Below are 22,263 nucleotides of genomic sequence, written 5' to 3'. Positions count from 1 at the left end.
AGAGGCATAACCAGTAGCACCCATTACTACACTCACAGGAGCACCCATTACTATACTCACACCACAGCACCCGTTACTATACTCATACAGCTGCACCCATTACTACACTCCACTGCAGCACCAAAGTCTACACTGACACCACATAACTCGTTACTAGAGATGAGCGCCTGAAATTTTTCGGGTTTTGTGTTTTGGTTTTGGGTTCGGTTCCGCGGCCGTGTTTTGGGTTCGAACGCGTTTTGGCAAAACCTCACCGAATTATTTTTGTCGGATTCGGGTGTGTTTTGGATTCGGGTGTTTTTTTCCAAAAACACTAAAAAACAGCTTAAATCATAGAATTTGGGGGTCATTTTGATCCCAAAGTATTATTAACCTCAAAAACCATAATTTACACTCATTTTCAGTCTATTCTGAATACCTCACACCTCACAATATTATTTTTAGTCCTAAAATTTGCACCGAGGTCGCTGTGTGAGTAAGATAAGCGACCCTAGTGGCCGACACAAACACCGGGCCCATCTAGGAGTGGCACTGCAGTGTCACGCAGGATGTCCCTTCCAAAAAACCCTCCCCAAACAGCACATGACGCAAAGAAAAAAAGAGGCGCAATGAGGTAGCTGTGTGAGTAAGATTAGCGACCCTAGTGGCCGACACAAACACCGGGCCCATCTAGGAGTGGCACTGCAGTGTCACGTAGGATGTCCCTTCCAAAAAACCCTCCCCAAACAGCACATGACGCAAAGAAAAAAAGAGGCGCAATGAGGTAGCTGTGTGAGTAAGATTAGCGACCGTAGTGGCCGACACAAACACCGGGCCCATTTAGGAGTGGCACTGCAGTGTCACGTAGGATGTCCCTTCCAAAAAACCCTCCCCAAACAGCACATGACGCAAAGAAAAAGAGATAGTATACTCGTAACTAGTATGTATGTATAAAGAAAGAAAAAAAAAACACGGTTAGGTGGTATATACAATTATGGACGGGCTGCCGAGTGCCGACACAGAGGTAGCCACAGCCGTGAACTACCGCACTGTACTGTGTCTGCTGCTAATATATAGACTGGTTGATAAAGAGATAGTATACTCGTAACTAGTATGTATGTATAAAGAAAGAAAAAAAAACCACGGTTAGGTGGTATATACAATTATGGACGGGCTGCCGAGTGCCGACACAGAGGTAGCCACAGCCGTGAACTACCGCACTGTACTGTGTCTGCTGCTAATATATAGACTGGTTGATAAAGAGATAGTATACTCGTAACTAGTATGTATGTATAAAGAAAGAAAAAAAAACCACGGTTAGGTGGTATATACAATTATGGACGGGCTGCCGAGTGCCGACACAGAGGTAGCCACAGCCGTGAACTACCGCACTGTACTGTGTCTGCTGCTAATATATAGACTGGTTGATAAAGAGATAGTATACTCGTAACTAGTATGTATGTATAAAGAAAGGAAAAAAAACCACGGTTAGGTCACTGGTATATACAATTATGGACGGGCTGCGGAGTGCCGACACAGAGGTAGCCACAGCCGTGAACTACCGCACTGTACACTGGTTGATAAAGAGATAGTAGTATACTCGTAACAATTAGGATGACACTATGACGGTATAAAGAATGAAAAAAAAACCACGGTTAGGTGGTAGGTATATAATAATAAATAATACAATTCTGGTCGGACGGACTGCCTGCCGTGTGCCGACACAGAGGTAGCCACAGCCGTGAACTACCGCACTGTACACTGGTTGATAAAGAGATAGTAGTATACTCGTAACAATTAGGATGACACTATGACGGTATAAAGAATGAAAAAAAAACCACGGTTAGGTGGTAGGTATATAATAATAAATAATACAATTCTGGTCGGACGGACTGCCTGCCGTGTGCCGACACAGAGGTAGCCACAGTCGTGAACTACCGCACTGTACACTGGCTGATAAAGAGATAGTAGTATACTCGTAACAATTAGGATGACACTATGACGGTATAAAGAATGAAAAAAAAAACACGGTTAGGTGGTAGGTATATAATAATAAATAATACAATTCTGGTCGGACGGACTGCCTGCCGTGTGCCGACACAGAGGTAGCCACAGCCGTGAACTACCGCACTGTACACTGGTTGATAAAGAGATAGTAGTATACTCGTAACAATTAGGATGACACTATGACGGTATAAAGAATGAAAAAAAAACCACGGTTAGGTGGTAGGTATATAATAATAAATAATACAATTCTGGTCGGACGGACTGCCTGCCGTGTGCCGACACAGAGGTAGCCACAGCCGTGAACTACCGCACTGTACACTGGTTGATAAAGAGATAGTAGTATACTCGTAACAATTAGGATGACACTATGACGGTATAAAGAATGAAAAAAAAACCACGGTTAGGTGGTAGGTATATAATAATAAATAATACAATTCTGGTCGGACGGACTGCCTGCCGTGTGCCGACACAGAGGTAGCCACAGCCGTGAACTACCGCACTGTACACTGGTTGATAAAGAGATAGTAGTATACTCGTAACAATTAGGATGACACTATGACGGTATAAAGAATGAAAAAAAAACCACGGTTAGGTGGTAGGTATATAATAATAAATAATACAATTCTGGTCGGACGGACTGCCTGCCGTGTGCCGACACAGAGGTAGCCACAGCCGTGAACTACCGCACTGTACTGTGTCTGCTGCTAATATAGACTGGTTGATATTTAAAGAGATATTAGTAGTATACAACAATACTATACTGGTGGTCAGGCACTGGTCACCACTCCTGCAGCAAAAGTGTGCACTGTTAATTAATATAATTGTACTCCTGGCTCCTGCTAACAACCTGCAGTGCTCCCCAGTCTCCCCCACAATTAATTATAAGCTTTTAATTTATACATTGATGACTGTGCAGCACACTGGGCTGAGCTGAGTGCACACAGACTGAGTCACACTGTGTGACTGACTGTGCTGTGTATCGTTTTTTTTTTCAGGCAGAGAACGGATATAGCAGAGAGAAGTGAACGGATATATTATATTAAATAAAAGTTAACTAGCAACTGCACTGGTCACTGACTGTGGTAAACTAACTCTGTCTGCGACTCTGCACAATCTCTCTCTATCTAATCTATCTATCTCTATTCTAATGGAGAGGACGCCAGACACGTCCTCTCCCTATCAATCTCAATGCACGAGTGAAAATGGCGGCGACGCGCGGCTCCTTATATAGAATCCGAGTCTCGCGATAGAATCCGAGCCTCGCGAGAATCCGACAGCGTCATGATGACGTTCGGGCGCGCTCGGGTTAACCGAGCAAGGCGGGAAGATCCGAGTCGCTCGGACCCGTGGAAAAAAAAGTGAAGTTCGTGCGGGTTCGGATTCAAAGAAACCGAACCCGCTCATCTCTACTCGTTACTGCACTCATTCAGCAGAACCCGCTACGACACTCACACAACAGCACCCCTTACTACACACACACCGGAGCACCCCTTACTACAAACCTACAGCAGCACCCTTTACTACACACACAGCAGCACCCTTTACTACACACACAGCAGTGCTCCTTACTACACACACAGCAGCACTCGTTACTACACAAACATGGCAGAACCCCTTACTACACATACACACACAGACACACACAGCAGCACCCGTTAACTACCCCCACCTAGCACTCTTAAGCCATTAATTGATAAATCTCAACATCCCAAAGACCACTAACACATTCACCTCCCCCCCCCACACACACACACACACACACACACACACACACACACACACTATACACATATAAAGTACACACACACCCACCAACACATATACACACTCAGTACACACAAACACACACCCACCACCCCATACACACAAACACGGTTCACATTACACACACACACACACACACACACACACACACACACACACACACACACACACACACACACACACACACACACACACACACACAAATAAAATACACTAAAACTCCCCCACCAAAGCATATACACACAGACGCAGTTTGCTTTTAAAATCTGGTATAATCCAATTTATTAGGATATAAAGCATAAAAACTTGATATTAGTGATAGTTTATATGGTTTATATAATGCTTATTGGTCCTAATACCAGTATACATAGACAGTACAATACATGACAAAAAACAAGAAACATTTAAACATTTAAAATGCCATTTTAATAATGCAGTGGCAAGAAGGAATATTTCTGCTGACCTATTTGACTGGAGAGAAATCTGAATATAGGTGGTCAGTCCGAGTTGTTTGCTCGTTGCCGATTTTCGCTATGCTGCGATTTGTTGCTAAGTGCGCATGCGCATGGTACGCAGAGCGCATGTGCTAAGTTATTTTACACAAAACTTAGTAGATTTGCTGGTGTTCGTGCAGCGCTTTTCAGTCGCACTGCTGATCGGTGAGTGATTGACAGGAAAGGGGCGTTTCTGGGTGGTAACTGTGCGTTTTCCGGGAGTGTGCTAAAAAACACAGGCGTGTCAGGGAAAAACGCGGGAGTGTCTGGAGAAACGTGGGAGTGGCTGCCCGAACGCAGGGCGTGTTTGTGACGTCAAACCAGGAACTAAACGGACCGAGCTGAACGCAATCTAGGAGTAGGTCTGGAGCTACTCAGAAACTGCAAGAAAATATTTAGTAGCAGTTCTGCTAATCTTTCGTTCGCTATTCTGCTAAGATACACTCCCAGAGGGCGGCGGCCTAGCGTTTGCAATGCTGCTAAAAGCAGCTAGCGAGCGAACAACTCGGAATGACCACCATAGGTAGATACGCCTTACGTGGTTTACTCTCCCTTCAGCGTTTTTGTACCTCTACAAACGGGTAAAAACAGGGGAAATTTACTCCTTACGATGTATTCCTGAGGAAAAATAGGGGAAAACAGTGATTTTGATCCAATCAAATAGGACAGCAGAAATATTCCTTTTTGCCACTGCATTATTCAAATAGCATTTTAAGGGGTATATTCAATTGGTGTCGAAAACTGCCGTCTGTCGAAAAGACGGCAGTTTTCGACTATTTAAGGTCCTATTCGACAAGTCGTGGAATTCGACTTGTCGAAAAGCACGTGGATCGGTGGAATAGCTGCCGATCCACGTGCTTGTGTCGAAAACGGGGCCAAAACTGACAGGTTTTGGCCCCCTTTTAGACCATCTCAGTTCGACTTTAAAAAAAGTCGAATGAGATGGGGACAGCAGCGCCGGAGAAGGGGAGAGCCGAGCAGTGCTGGAGGACAGCCGCCGGTCACAGCAGCGTCCACCTAGCTCCAGCAAGCGAGACCTCGCTTGCTGGAGCCAGGTGGACGCTGCCGTGAGAGAGGGGAAGATTGGGAGCGGCGGCGACTGTGACAGGGGAATGGAGTGGCGGCTGTGACAGGGGGGACGGAGCGGCAGCTGTGAGACAGGAGGGACGGGGAGAGCCGCGGGCAGACGGGGAAGAGCAGCACAGTACATACACACACACCACCACATATACACACTACACACATAAAGTACACTCACACCACATATGCACACATTAAGTACACACACCCATCACCACATATACACACACACAGTACACACTACACACACATTCAGTACACACACACACAAATAGTATACACACATTAATCAAGAGCAATTACGCTTGCAAGGCTTCCTGCAGGCCTGCATCAGCAGCTCCCTGTACAGACTGGGGGCGGAGCTTAAGGCTGTGAATGAGAGAAGGACCCCCAGTGAAGCAGTGACTGGAGGAGAGGGAGGGACGGCCACCACACTGCCTGCACGGCACCGTGGCAACCCAGTGAATGAGCAGGACGGAGCCGGAGGAGGTAGGGCACGGGAGAGAGGAGGCCGCTGACAGTCTATGACATGAAAAACATTTTTCCTGTCAATGCTGTCAATTTGCTGTGGGCCTATTTTCAATGGGGGGCCTGGAGCTGCAGCTCCATCCGCCCCATTGTTAATCTAGCTCTGCTTGTAAGTGATTGTCTCTTTAAGAAAACGTCCAAGATCGGCTGGCAACCCACACCAACAGCGATCTCTGACTGTATTACATCCCTCCGATTATATGGAGTACTCTGCAGTATAGTTAGGATATACTGTAAATCCTGATTTACCTATTCATTTAATTAAATCAATCTAACACATGAGATGGAATACTCTGCAGTATAGTTAAGCTATAAAATCCTGATTTACCTATGCATTTAATTAAATCAATCCAACAGATGAGATTGAATACTGTGCAGTATAATCTGGGGATTCAGTGTTGTGCACGTCATGCACATGATAAATTAACTGTGGGGGTCATTCAGATCTGATCGCTAGGCAACGATTTTTGCTGTCGTGCGATCAGATAGTTGCCGGCGCCGCCCATAGGGGAGTGTATTTTCGCTGTGCAAGTGTGCGATCACATGTGTAGCAGAGCTGCACAAACTGATTTTGTGCAGTCTCTGCGCAGCCCAGGACTAACTCAGCCGCTGCGATCATATCAGCCTGTTCAGGACCAGAATTGACATCAGACACCCTCCCTGAAAACACTTGATCCCGCCTGCGTTTTACCAGACACTCCCTGAAAATGGTCAGTCGCCACCCACAAACAGCCTCTTCCTGTCAATCTCCTTGCGAAGTGCGAACGCCCGTGCGAATGGATCCGTCACACAATCCCGTTGCTGACCAGTGATCCCTGTTGCAGCAGTGCGATGCGTCGGCGCAATGCACACGCATGCACAGTTTGGATCTGAATGCAAACACACAGCAGCGTTCAGATCTGAATGACCCCCAGTGTCTGAATGTGTAAAACTGCTCGCCAATGGGCCATAGGCTAAGTTCTCTGGGGGCATGTCATGGACATGGGTGCATCATTGTTGTGAAGAATTACGGTATGTGTACACAGGGATCTAATTGTTTTTGGATCTCTTGGACCAGGTACATGGCTGGTGCAAATGTGCACTGATAGTGATGCTACTGTCAGAAGCAGACATCATGGTAATTACGTCTATGCATGTAATACAACACTTGCAGATGCCTGGCATGCAACTTTGAATTACAGCACTAACAGTCAACAACTGAGGCTGTGATTGACTGATAGTTTTGTCTGAGAAGTAGTGAAAGTACTGAGACTACTGTCTCTGACAGTACTCCTGAAAGCTCCCTCAGAAGTTGAACTATGAATCTGATCAGTTAATGAATTCTACTGATATGGCCAATGTGGTTAGAAAAAGGTGTCGCGGTATGCGGGGCATGCGGAATGCACCTGAGTGTCATCCTCTGAGGAGGTGATACCAAAATGTCAGCTCCTACCCAGTGACTGGGTGTGGGATACTGCAATGTTTACATTATCATTTAACGCCCAGCTCATAACTGAGGAGAAGCTGTCAGCAGGGCTGCCATCAGAAATTATGGGGCTCGGGACTGACAAATAAGGCAGGGCCCCCCTACCATACACACTGCCCCACTGCTCAACCCTGCATCCCCCAAACTTACCATTTTGAGGGGGCCTGGGTGGCAGCAGTGAGGAGCGGGGGCCAGGCCAGCTGCTTGCCTGCTCACCGACAGGATACCACAGCACTGAGAAACAGAGATGCAGCGGTACTCTTACTACAGAGCCGAGTGGCAGCTCCTGATTGGCTCACTGCCAGCTCTGTAGTAAGAATACCGCTGCAACTCTGTCCCTGCATGTTGTGGCTGGCTGCTGGTGTGCAGGCAAGCAGCTGGCCTGGCCCTAAATTCTCACTGCTGCCACCTGAGTGCCATCTCAGTCCGGGCCCAGGATTGGAGTCCCCACAGTACCTCCTTGATGGCGGGCCTGGCTGGTAGTGCAGAGAGTGTTTCTGGGAGCAGCCCAGCATCTCTAGAAATGCTAGGCACACTCCTGGAGTGTGGAAAACAGGGGGTGGGGTGTATGGGGGGGGGGGGGTGTACGCCTTCCCATGAGACCACCAAACCCCCTTTTGGTCTGTTTAGCACACTGGGGGTCACTGACCCCAGTGACGTCCCTGGTGGTCAGCAGTATTTTGACTGACCAGATTTGTGGAATTGTTAAGATGGAATTGACTCCTTCGAAGATTGGGTGTTGCTTGCAGGTCTTCTGGCAGTGACCCCTGTACACCCGAGGTTGATACTCATAGAACAGACTCAGCAGGTCTTCAAGCCTATAAGAGCCACTTTTCCCATAAGACTTTATACGTCTACCGGTACTGGGACCGAAAAGAGCAAAAGAGGATAGGAGCTACTCTAAGACGAGAGACTGGAGAACTAGCAATAGACACTTAACACAGAACTTTCCAAAACTCTGTACAGTTTTCGGGCCAGGAGAGAACATAAAGTATGTACACAGACAATACACTACAGAAAGACGTTAAACCAAAACAACGCAGAGACAGAGCCACTGGCATAGGGGTACTCAGGGCCGGCGCTACCATTAGGCAACTTTAGGCAGCTGCCTAGGAGCGCTGGCCGCTGGAGGGCGGCACTTAGTCAGCAGCACATGAGCAATGAGCGGCCGCCACTGTCCCCCTTCCCCGCAACCCACAGCACCAGTTTTGTTTTTGTGTTTCTGCGGGTTCCGGAGGGGCGGCAGGATTGAGGATAAGCGCCGGCTATTAATTAGAGGCAACAGCCGCCCGCAAGCAGCAGCAACGGGAGCAGTGCCTCCCCGCCAGAAGAAGCCAAGCAATGTTAACCCGGACGTCCGGACGTCATGAGCCGGGAGATGACAGCAGTGGGGAGAAGTAATCCCTCCACTACTTCCTTGCCAGCGGTAAAATGCAGCCGCCCCTTTGATGCAGCTGACCCTGCCTGGAGTCACACCCCGGGGAAGAGGTAATGACCAAAGTCTGCCGCCCTGGATGGGGGAGGAGAGGGGTTGGATTTATATATGGAGACTGTGTAAATATGGATGTATGTATATATGGAGGAAGTGTATGTGTGGGTGGAGATATATATATATATATAGAGGCAGAGTGTAGCTGTATGTATGGAGGCAGTGTATGGATGTATATATGTGCGTATGTATGTATGTATGGAGGCAGTGTATGGATGGATGTGTACATGTACGGAGGCAGTGTATGGATGTATATATGTACGTATGAACGGAGGCAGTGTATGGATGTGTGCATGTACGTACGGAGGCAGTGTATGGATGTATGTATGGATGTGTATATGTACGTATGTACGGAGGCAGTGTATGGATGTGTATATGTACGCATGTACGGAGGCAGTGTATGTACGTACGTATGTATGGAGGCAGTGTATGTATGGAGGCAGTGTATGTATGTATGGATGTATATATGTACGTATGTATGGAGGCAGTGTATGGATGTGTATATGTACGTATGTACGGAGGCAGCGTATGGATGTGTATATGTACGTATGTACGGAGGCAGCGTATGGATGTGTATATGTACGTATGTACGGAGGCAGTGTATGGATGTATATATGTACGTATGTACGGAGGCAGTGTATGGATGTGTATATGTACGTATGTACGGAGGCAGTGTATGGATGTATGGAGGCCGTGTATGGATGTATGTATGGATGTGTATATGTACGCATGTACGGAGGCAGTGTATGGATGGATGTATGTATGTATGGAGACTATGTATGTATGTATGGATGTATATATGTACATATGTATGGAGGCAGTGTATGGATGTATATATGTATGTATGTATGTATGGAGGCAGTGTATGGCTGTATATATCTACGTATGAACGGAGGCAGTGTATGGATGTGTGTATGTACGTACAGAGGCAGTGTATGTATGTATGGATGTGTATATGTACGTATGTACGGAGGCAGTGTATGGATGTGTACATGTACGCATGTACGGAGGCAGTGTATGTACGTACGTATGTATGGAGGCAGTGTATGGATGTATGGATGTATATATGTACGTATGTATGGAGGCAGTGTATGGATGTGTATATGTACGCGTGTACGGAGGCAGCGTATGGATGTGTATATGTACGTATGTACGGAGGCAGCGTATGGATGTGTATATGTACATATGTACGGAGGCAGTGTATGGATGTATATATGTACGTACGTATGTACGGAGGCAGTGTATGGATGTGTATATGTACGTATGTACGGAGGCAGTGTATGGATGTATGGAGGCAGTGTATGGATATATGTATGGATGTGTATATGTACGCATGTACGGAGGCAGTGTATGGATGTATGTATGTATGTATGTATGTATGGAGACGATGTATGTATGTATGTATGTATGGATGTATATATGTACATATGTATGGAGGCAGTGTATGGATGTATATATGTATGTATGTATGTATGGAGGCAGTGTATGGCTGTATATATGTATGTATGTATGTATGGAGGCAGTGTATTGATGTATGTATGAGAGAGGCATACTGTATGCATGTATGAAAGCATCAGTGTATGGCTGTATCTATGTATGAAAGGGGCAGTGTATGGCTGTATATATTTATGAAAGGGGCAGTGTATGGCTGCATCTATGTATGAAAGGGGCAGTGTATAGATGTATATATGTATGAAAGGGGAAATGTATGTATGTATGTATGTATGTATGTATGCATGAGAGAGGCAGTGTATGTATGTATGTATGTATGTATGTATGTATGAGAGACAGAATGAAATAGAAAGAGATAGGCTGCTGGGTAGGGTGCCAGGATCTGGTAAGGGGGTGCCACTGAGTGTACCCATCAAATAATTTAGGATGTCTTTGAGCGATACATCTTGTCATACTCAATGCAGTCAGACGGCTGGGAAACGTATAAGACACCGCCTCTGCGCTTTCACCTTACTGACTGGGAAAGTGGTAATTGATGGTGTTGAGGGACACTAGGCAGAAGTTTTGCCTAGGGTGACAAGAAACCTTGCACCGGCCCTGGGGGTACTGATGGTATGTAGGTGAGGTAGATAACTGGAAACACAAGACAGTATAGCAAGAAGACTAAGAGTACTATGGCAGAAATAACTAAAGCAATCAAGGCAGATAATGTGGCTGACACAGAATAAGATGCTGAAGATTATGTACTGCCACTGGGCTGGGCAAAGGAATACAGAGATGGATGCTGGTAACTATATAACTGACACAGAGCTTTACACAGGTATAGCTGAGTGGGATGCTGATGACTATATAACTGACACTGAACAGAACACATGAGTAATGCTAAGGACAGTAGGAATTAAGCCAGACAAAGGTATCCACAGTTAGAACTAGAATCTCGAGACAAAGGCTCCCGCAGCAACTAGGCTCTATGACCAGTATGGAATGAGGGACAGGAAGCACATTTATAGGATACAAATCCCAATCAGAGCAGCCAGGGAGACCAGCCCTGATGAGGAGACTCAATGCACCTGTTCAGCTACACACACACAGACAAAACTCCTCATTATACTGCAGCTGAAGCGGAACACACAGGAACATGCAGGAATCTGAAATGAACTGGGAATGAAGGAAAACATGGCAAGCTGATCCAATAGAAACAGATCATAACAGTACCCCCCACTTGAGGGTGGACTCCGGACACCCTATCAGGACCAAGGGAAACTGAGGACTTGACAAGAACAGGCAGGCGGACAAGGTAGATCAAGATTTCTGTTGACACTTCTTCCTGCTGGATTCTAGTGGTCTGACCAAAGTAAGTCCCCATACATTATTGGAACTGATGGTACCGCCCAGCCAAGGAAACTCATTGGCTTCAGAATCATAAGCTGAGTTGGAGTCTACATGCATAGGGAAGATAACAGTTTTCTTCTTAGAGACAGATGGTACCGGTGTAGAACGGCTTGATTGGGCATTGGCAGACTGAACAGGTCCTGGAAACAGTGGATCAGGCTTTTGCACAACTCCTTTACGTGAAGCAGACAGTGAGGTATAACCAACAGTTAACTTCCAGATGGGAGATCTTGATGAAGATGGTACTGTATTGAGATCACCCTGAGAATGAGAGACCTCAGAAGCATGGTTCATGCGAGCTTTATCCTTTTGGTTGGACACAGAGTTCTTGGCTAATGAAACAGAACTTGTGGGAGATTCAGAAGGAACCAACTCCGGTCCACCGAACCTCCTGACCACAGCTTGGGTGAAGGCCCCAAAATCCTGCAGAATGGCATCTCTCTGAAGGACATGAGAAAAAGTAACACAACCTCTAATGAAGTACAGAGTGAAGCTGCATCTAAGGACTGCAACATGAGTTCACAAAATTGCTCCAATTTCCCATAGAAGAGGACTAGCACTGGATCTTGGTCTGTGGGAAGAGACTGTGAAGTCCCCATTACAGTAACTTGTTGGGATTGCTCCCCAGAATTTATAGGGTCAAAAGTTCTTTCAGAAGTTAAGTGTCTGGAAGTCACATTAGGGGACATGGCATGAACTACTTCATCTGAGGTCATGGCTGGACTCTCCCTTTCTGGGAGCTCGACAACAGAATCTACCCCTCCCGGGGTCTCGACGGGTATTGACATGAATTGACATAAAGGCAGATGCCCCTCCTGGGACTACAGGACTTGATACTGAGACAGACGCCTCTTTTATGGCTTTGGAGTCAGATGCCCCTTCAAGGGCTGTAGAGTCATATGACGTTTCTAAGGCTACTGAAACAGAAGATTCTTCTGGAACTGACCCATCAGCCATTATATATCCGATGACTCTCTTAAGGGCAGCATCCCGGACTCCCCTCCTGGGGTTAGCACCTTGGATCCCCATCCTGGGGTCGACACCTCAGACTCCCCTTCTGGGGTTGGCATCTCGGACTCCCCTCCTGGGGTTGGTACCATGACACGGCTCCTGGACTACCAGTATCTATGACCAGCATGGAATAGGGACTGGAAACACAAATACTGGAGACAATTCCCAATCTGAACAGCTAGGGAGACCAGGCCCTCTGATGAGGAGACTCAATGCGCATGTTCAGCTACACACACAGACAAAACTCTTCATTATACTGCAGCTGAAGCTGAACACACAGGAAAATGCAGGAATCTGAAATAAAGTGGGAATGCAGGAAAACATGGCAAGCTGATCGAATAGAAACAGATCATAACAGGAATAAGGCAAAGTGCTCTCAAATCCTGCATCTGAAAACTGATCAGATTTCATAATAATGTCTTTAGGGCCTAATTCAAGGTTGATTGTGAAACAACATTTCCCTCTAATGGGAAATTCCTGTACAGTGCAGGTGGGGCAGATATAACATGTGCAGAGAGAGTAATAGGCCCTACGCACTGGCCGATATTCATCAAAGATATGAATGATCTCGTTATGGAACAAGATAACATTCATATCTTTGAGTGTGGAGGCACCAGCGATGAACGATGCGCGGCCCCATGCTCGTTCATCGCTGGTGCCCCATCGGCTGTACATGCAGGCCAATATGGACAATCTAGTTCATATTTGCCTGCACTTCAATGGAGCCGGGTGACGGGGGAAGTGAAGAAACTTCACTCCCCCCGGCCGCCGGGTCGCCCGTCGGCCGGATCCGCCGTCAGGCAGCTCGGCGGCGGATCTTTATATGTGTAGGGCCCATTAGATTTGGGTGGGGTATGTTCAAACTGAAATCTAAATTGCAGTATAAAAATAAAGCAGCCAGTATGTACCCTGCACAGAAACAATATAACCCATCCAAATCTAACTCTCTCTGCACATGTTATATCTGCCCCACCTGCAGTGCACATGGTTTTGCCCATTAGAGGAAAATGTTGTTTTGCAATCAACCTTGAATTAGGCCCTTAATCCATTAACAATGACATTGAATCTAATTAATTTTAATCCTAAAATAAAGTATTTTCAGTAGGAACTTGAACCATTACTACATGGAAATCTCTAGGGACAATATGAAAGGAATATATAGTTAAACTATATTCAACACCTCTAGATAAATATCACAATGCACAAACTATATTTGCTACACATTTATACTCATGCCAACACAAGTGAGTGTGATGGAAAATGACCATAATGTAATTCATTTACTTTGTACCAGATGCCTTTTTATCCTGCATAATAATATTTTCAATGCCCTTCTTAATGCTCCTAAATTTAGAAGCGTCACATTTGATTTATGAATATATCCTTCTTTTTGAAACTAATAAGACAACGTTCATTACATTTCCTGGCTTGTTTACTATGCATAATATTCATATCTTAATTTCATATGATAAAATTAGTGTTTACAAAATAATGCTCGAAAACATCAAAAGACAAGATAACTCATCAACAAACATCACAAGAGAACTACTTTACAGTTAAACAACAGAGAAGACTATTATAGGATTTAAAAGGACAGTAAGTTCTAAGGAGCTCATTCAGCATGGATTGCAATTGTAAAGCTGTTCACAGCAGTAATACAGAACAATGGGGGTCATTCAGTGCGCGGACACACACATTGCAGCGCATCCCCGATGGAGGCGACCACAATGTGATTGACAGTGGCGGCCATCAGGGGGGCATCATCATGGCATTGGGGGGCGGGGCATTCTGAATGGAGCGGGATGTGACTGTTTTTGGGGCGGCTGCATGACGTCACATTGATTCACCAAAGCCACCATAATACCTAATGCTGGGTACACAGTAGGCCAGCGGATTTGCTGACAGGCCGATCCACCGACCTATCTGATGATCAGTAAGTACATACATACTTGCAGTCACTGACAGTCTCTGCAGAAAATGTACAGGCTAGTGTATATATCTGCAGACAAATCGTCCATCGGCTGTGCTGCACAGCTGGCGTGATATGTGTGTGAATGATGTTATTTCATTTTTTTTTTGCTGCTCTCTTTCCTCATTAACCACGTTTACCTTATAATTTAAGAGAGCAACTCATATATTAATATATTATTCTCATTTGCAAAACATTACCTTACAGTAATTGTGAAAAGAGAGTAACTTAATAACACTTTGTGTTTGGGTGTATGGAACCATAACTACCAGTCAATTTTTGAGAGGTTAATCCATATCAGCCAAGATATGACACCAGTAAAAAAATAAAAAAATGTATTCTTAAAATAACGCATTTGTTTTTCTATGTATATAGGGGGTAATTCCAAGTTGATTGCAGCAGGAAATTTTTTAGCAGTTGGGCAAAACCATGTACACTGCAGGGGGGGGGGGCAGATATAACATTTGCAGAGAGAGTTAGATTTGGGTGGGTTATTTTATTTCTGTGCAGGGTAAATACTGGCTGCTTTATTTTTACACTGCAAATTAGATTGCAGATTGGCCCTCATTCCGAGTTGATCGGTCGCAAGGCGAATTTAGCAGAGTTACACACGCTAAGCCGCCGCCTACTGGGAGTGTATCTTAGCATCTTAAAATTGCGACCGATGTATTCGCAATATTGCGATTACTAACTACTTAGCAGTTTCTGAGTAGCTCCAGACTTACTCTGCCTGTGCGATCATTTCAGTGCTTGTCGTTCCTGGTTGACGTCACAAACACACCCAGCGTTCGGCCAGGCACTCCCACCGTTTCCCCGGCCACTCCTGCGTTTTTTCCGGAAACGGTAGCGTTTTCAGCCACACGCCCCTGAAACGCCGTGTTTCCGCCCAGTAACACCCATTTCCTGTCAATCACATTACGATCGCCGGAGCGAAGAAAAAGCCGTGAGTAAAAATACTTTCTTCATAGTAAAGTTACTTGGCGCAGTCGCAGTGCGAACATTGCGCATGCGTACTAGGCGGATTTTCACTGCGATGCGATGAAAAATACCGAGCGAACAACTCGGAATGAGGGCCATTGAACTCACCACACCCAAATCTATCTCTCTATGCACATGTTATATCTGCCCCCCCCCCCCTGCAGTGCACATGGTTTTGCCCAACTGCTAAAAAAAATTCCTGCTGCGATCAACTTGGAATTACCCCCATAATGTCAGCTCTTTATTTGACTTATAGTTCACCTTTAAGGCAAGTGATTTGAACAAAATTCAGACAGAAAAATCATTACTTGAAATAAATTGAATTATAAACATAATAGAGATGATCAAATCTTAGGACAGATGTTTTCATCACAATGTGCAGGGTCAGAAGAGTATTCATAAGCCTGCATATTTATATAATATAGAAAAATAGTCAAGGTACATTAGTGTAAAGTAGCACCATAGAAAAAATCGGACGTCACATTTTCATTCAACCTACATTTCATTGATAAGCTGCTTGCACTGTGTGCAAGCAATGGGTGTAATTTGAATTTATACTATATATCCCCCTGTTCACCCCTTAATGTGCACTAAAGTGCCTACAGTATGTGGAGTTTACAGTACATTTTTGCATAAAATACATATTTCTGTACAGTGCATCATAAAAAGGTATACACATGTATCAGTAGGAAGATTTTACAGCATCATACACTTTGAGGCATATTCAGTTAGCCACAGGGCTTACCGTGGGATGATAGCCTTGAGCTTTAATGCTTGGAGCTATTCAATTTTAAGCCCATTTCCTCTGCGATAAACCCAGGGCTACCGCACATTGGGGGTAATTCCAAGTTGATCGGGAAATTTTTTAGCAGTTGGGCAAAACCAAGTGCACTGCAGGGAGAGGCAGATATAACATGTGCAGAAAGACTTAGATTTGGGTGGGTTATTTTGTTTCTGTGCAGGATAAATACTGGCTGCTTTATTTTTACACTGCAATTTAGATTGCAGATTGAACTCACCACACCCAAATCTAACTCTCTCTGCACATGTTATATCTGCCTCCCCTGCAGTGCACATGGTTTTGCCCAATTGCTACCAAAATTCCTGCTGCGATCAACTTGGAATTACCCCCATTAACCCATAGGTTGCTGGTTAATTGCTCAGAGATATGGGTTAACTCAGTTGCAGAAATTGTGATAAGGGCAAAATTATCTACTTACCCCATATTTTCATTTGCACCTCAGGAGAGTGCGAGCAGGAACCTGTGGTAAGTGCCGCCTGTTATTTTACCATGAGCTGCAATTAAATAGCTCTGGGCACTGCAATCAGCCCACAGTCTGCCCCATGGCTGATTGATTATGCTTATTAAGCTGGGTGTACACTTATACAGTGGCTGAGCCATTCTCTCAATTCCCGACCCATTCATGCAATATCTTAAGTGTGTGTACCCTCGTCAATTGTGTTTTGTCAGAAGAAAACAGGTTGCATCTGAAGATCAAGTTTTATGTACAAATGAATATTTACCCGATGAGATGTTGCGATACTGGACCAAACGTGAAGTGTGTATGCACTGCCAACCGTTCTGCCCATGCAGCTGCTGCCTTTGTGTCTTTTGACTAGTATATTAGACAGAAGGGTGTTGAAGATCGCAAGTTAGAATGTAAAGGTGTGTTCGCATGTATTGGCATTGTGATTGGGACTTCTGAACGAACGTGAAATCAGAGTGGGTACCCAGCATTTCTTCTCCTTGCAACTGGAGAGATGGAACTGGGAGTTTCTCAACAGGCAGGCTTAGACTGAAGACACATATATACATGCCAGTAAGAATATATCTTACAGATGGTGCAAGATTGATACAACAAGAAACCATGATGGTGATGATGATGACCAGCAGCACTAGCTTCTGGTTGTATTAATTCATTAATGACTGACATATTATATGAATTCGAATCAGTGAAATATAGAAACTAAAAGAAACAAAAAACATAAAGATAAGTGTAATAGTCTGGGAATTGCAATCATCGCTGAGTTCCTGGCAAGTCGGTCTGATGTTTTAAAGGGGTGATCATTTAAAAAGCAAAACCAACCTGGTTCTGCTTTTGAAATGATTCTCCCTTTAAAAAACTGGGCAGACTTGCTGGACTCGCCGATGCCTGTATGTCGTAGGCTATCACATTTACCCCATGGTGTATCTGTGTGATGATTAGTAGTACTAGTAATTAGAGATGAGCGGGTTCGGTTTCTCTGAAACCGAACCCGCACGAACTTCATGTTTTTTTCACGGGTCCGAGCAGACTCGGATCCTCCCGCCTTGCTCGGTTAACCCGAGCGCGCCCGAACGTCATCATGACGCTGTAGGATTCTCGCGAGACTCGGATTCTATATAAGGAGCCGCGCGTCGCCGCCATTTTCACACGTGCATTGAGATTGATAGGGAGAGGACGTGGCTGGCGTCCTCTCCATTAGAAATTAGATTAGAAGAGAGAGAGAGATTGTGCAGAGTCAGACAGAGTTTACCACAGTGACCAGTGCAGTTGTTGTTAGTTAACTTTTATTTATTTTAATATATATCCGTTCTCTGCTATATCCGTTCTCTGCCTGAAAAAAAACGATACACAGCAGCAGCCAGTCACACAGTGTGACTCAGTCTGTGTGCACTCAGCTCAGCCCAGTGTGCTGCACATCAATGTATAAAAGGCAAAGCTTATAATAATTGTGGGGGAGACTGGGGAGCACTGCAGGTTGTTATAGCAGGAGCCCCCAGGAGTACATAATATTATATTAATTTAAAATTAAACAGTGCACACTTTTGCTGCAGGAGTGCCACTGCCAGTGTGACTAGTGGTGACCAGTGCCTGACCACCAGTATAGTAGTATATTCATTGTTGTATGTATTGTATACTATCTCTTTATCAACCAGTCTATATTAGCAGCAGACACAGTACAGTGCGGTAGTTCACGGCTGTGGCTACCTCTGTGTCGGCAGTCGGAACTCGGCAGGCAGTCCGTCCATCCATAATTGTATTACAATATATACCACCTAACCGTGGTATTTTTTTTTCTTTCTTTATACCGTCATAGTGTCATACTAGTTGTTACGAGTATACTACTATCTCTTTATCAACCAGTGTACAGTGCGGTAGTTCACGGCTGTGGCTACCTCTGTGTCGGCAGTCGGCAGGCAGTCCGTCCATCCATAATTGTATTATTATTATAATATATACCACCTAACCGTGGTTTTTTTTCCATTCTTTATACCGTCGTCATAGTGTCATACTAGTTGTTACGAGTATACTACTATCTCTTTATCAACCAGTGTACAGTGCGGTAGTTCACGGCTGTGGCTACCTCTGTGTCGGCAGTCGGCAGGCAGTCCGTCCATCCATAATTGTATTATTATTATAATATATACCACCTAACCGTGGTTTTTTTTCCATTCTTTATACCGTCGTCATAGTGTCATACTAGTTGTTACGAGTATACTACTATCTCTTTATCAACCAGTGTACAGTGCGGTAGTTCACGGCTGTGGCTACCTCTGTGTCGGCAGTCGGCAGGCAGTCCGTCCATCCATAATTGTATTATTATTATAATATATACCACCTAACCGTGGTTTTTTTTCCATTCTTTATACCGTCGTCATAGTGTCATACTAGTTGTTACGAGTATACTACTATCTCTTTATCAACCAGTGTACAGTGCGGTAGTTCACGGCTGTGGCTACCTCTGTGTCGGCAGTCGGCAGGCAGTCCGTCCATCCATAATTGTATTATTATTATAATATATACCACCTAACCGTGGTTTTTTTTCCATTCTTTATACCGTCGTCATAGTGTCATACTAGTTGTTACGAGTATACTACTATCTCTTTATCAACCAGTGTACAGTGCGGTAGTTCACGGCTGTGGCTACCTCTGTGTCGGCAGTCGGCAGTCCGTCCGTCCATCCATAATTGTATTATTATTATAATATATACCACCTAACCGTGGTTTTTTTTCCATTCTTTATACCGTCGTCATAGTGTCATACTAGTTGTTACGAGTATACTACTATCTCTTTATCAACCAGTGTACAGTGCGGTAGTTCACGGCTGTGGCTACCTCTGTGTCGGCAGTCGGCAGGCAGTCCGTCCATCCATAATTGTATTATTATTATAATATATACCACCTAACCGTGGTTTTTTTATACCACCTAACCGTGGCAGTCCGTCCATAATTGTATACTAGTAAACTATCCAATCCATCCATCTCCATTGTTTACCTGAGGTGCCTTTTAGTTCTGCCTATAAAATATGGAGAACAAAAAAGTTGAGGTTCCAAAATTAGGGAAAGATCAAGATCCACTTCCACCTCGTGCTGAAGCTGCTGCCACTAGTCATGGCCGAGACGATGAAATGCCAGCAACGTCGTCTGCCAAGGCCGATGCCCAATGTCATAGTACAGAGCATGTCAAATCCAAAACACCAAATATCAGAAAAAAAAGGACTCCAAAACCTAAAATAAAATTGTCGGAGGAGAAGCGTAAACTTGCCAATATGCCATTTACCACACGGAGTGGCAAGGAACGGCTGAGGCCCTGGCCTATGTTCATGGCTAGTGGTTCAGCTTCACATGAGGATGGAAGCACTCAGCCTCTCGCTAGAAAACTGAAAAGACTCAAGCTGGCAAAAGCACCGCAAAGAACTGTGCGTTCTTTGAAATCCCAAATCCACAAGGAGAGTCCAATTGTGTCGTTTGCGATGCCTGACCTTCCCAACACTGGACGTGAAGAGCATGCGCCTTCCACTATTTGCATGCCCCCTGCAAGTGCTGGAAGGAGCACCCGCAGTCCAGTTCCTGATAGTCAGATTGAAGATGTCAGTGTTGAAGTACACCAGGATGAGGAGGATATGGGTGTTGCTGGCGCTGGGGAGGAAATTGACCAGGAGGATTCTGATGGTGAGGTGGTTTGTTTAAGTCAGGCACCCGGGGAGACACCTGTTGTCCGTGGGAGGAATATGGCCGTTGACATGCCAGGTGAAAATACCAAAAAAATCAGCTCTTCGGTGTGGAGGTATTTCACCAGAAATGCGGACAACAGGTGTCAAGCCGTATGTTCCCTTTGTCAAGCTGTAATAAGTAGGGGTAAGGACGTTAACCACCTCGGAACATCCTCCCTTATACGTCACCTGCAGCGCATTCATAATAAGTCAGTGACAAGTTCAAAAACTTTGGGTGACAGCGGAAGCAGTCCACTGACCAGTAAATCCCTTCCTCTTGTAACCAAGCTCACGCAAACCACCCCACCAACTCCCTCAGTGTCAATTTCCTCCTTCCCCAGGAATGCCAATAGTCCTGCAGGCCATGTCACTGGCAAGTCTGACGAGTCCTTTCCTGCCTGGGATTCCTCCGATGCATCCTTGCGTGTAATGCCTACTGCTGCTGGCGCTGCTGTTGTTGCCGCTGGGAGTCGATGGTCATCCCAGAGGGGAAGTCGTAAGCCCACTTGTACTACTTCCAGTAAGCAATTGACTGTTCAACAGTCCTTTGCGAGGAAGATGAAATATCACAGCAGTCATCCTACTGCAAAGCGGATAACTGAGTCCTTGACAACTATGTTGGTGTTAGACGTGCGTCCGGTATCCGCCGTTAGTTCACAGGGAACTAGACAATTTATTGAGGCAGTGTGCCCCCGTTACCAAATACCATCTAGGTTCCACTTCTCTAGGCAGGCGATACCGAGAATGTACACGGACGTCAGAAAAAGACTCACCAGTGTCCTAAAAAATGCAGTTGTACCCAATGTCCACTTAACCACGGACATGTGGACAAGTGGAGCAGGGCAGGGTCAGGACTATATGACTGTGACAGCCCACTGGGTAGATGTATGGACTCCCGCCACAAGAACAGCAGCGGCGGCACCAGTAGCAGCATCTCGCAAACGCCAACTCTTTCCTAGGCAGGCTACGCTTTGTATCACCGCTTTCCAGAATACGCACACAGCTGAAAACCTCTTACGGCAACTGAGGAAGATCATCGCGGAATGGCTTACCCCAATTGGACTCTCCTGTGGATTTGTGGCATCGGACAACGCCAGCAATATTGTGTGTGCATTAAATATGGGCAAATTCCAGCACGTCCCATGTTTTGCACATACCTTGAATTTGGTGGTGCAGAATTTTTTAAAAAACGACAGGGGCGTGCAAGAGATGCTGTCGGTGGCCAGAAAAATTGCGGGACACTTTCGGCGTACAGGCACCACGTACAGAAGACTGGAGCACCACCAAAAACTACTGAACCTGCCCTGCCATCATCTGAAGCAAGAAGTGGTAACGAGGTGGAATTCAACCCTCTATATGCTTCAGAGGTTGGAGGAGCAGCAAAAGGCCATTCAAGCCTATACAATTGAGCACGATATAGGAGATGGAATGCACCTGTCTCAAGTGCAGTGGAGAATGATTTCAACGTTGTGCAAGGTTCTGATGCCCTTTGAACTTGCCACACGTGAAGTCAGTTCAGACACTGCCAGCCTGAGTCAGGTCATTCCCCTCATCAGGCTTTTGCAGAAGAAGCTGGAGGCATTGAAGAAGGAGCTAACACGGAGCGATTCCGCTAGGCATGTGGGACTTGTGGATGCAGCCCTTAATTCGCTTAACAAGGATTCACGGGTGGTCAAT

At 45.4% G+C, this 22,263-nt stretch overlaps 1 long non-coding RNA gene across 2 annotated transcripts in view; it reads left to right on the top strand.

The window, feature by feature from the left end:
• Nucleotides 1-5,707: 5,707 nt before the first annotated feature.
• Nucleotides 5,708-22,263, top strand: part of LOC135058092 (uncharacterized) — a 54,275-nt gene continuing 37,719 nt past the window's right edge. For both annotated transcript variants that reach the window (XR_010244593.1, XR_010244592.1), the window contains exon 1: nt 5,708-5,813. This is a non-coding gene — a long non-coding RNA (uncharacterized LOC135058092). The remainder of the gene's footprint in view (nt 5,814-22,263) is intronic.

This window comes from Pseudophryne corroboree, chromosome 3 (assembly GCF_028390025.1).
Source record: "Pseudophryne corroboree isolate aPseCor3 chromosome 3, aPseCor3.hap2, whole genome shotgun sequence".
NCBI classification, from domain to species: domain Eukaryota; kingdom Metazoa; phylum Chordata; class Amphibia; order Anura; family Myobatrachidae; genus Pseudophryne; species Pseudophryne corroboree.
Note: the sequence above shows the minus strand (reverse complement) of the source record. Positions and strands in the feature narration are given on the sequence as shown.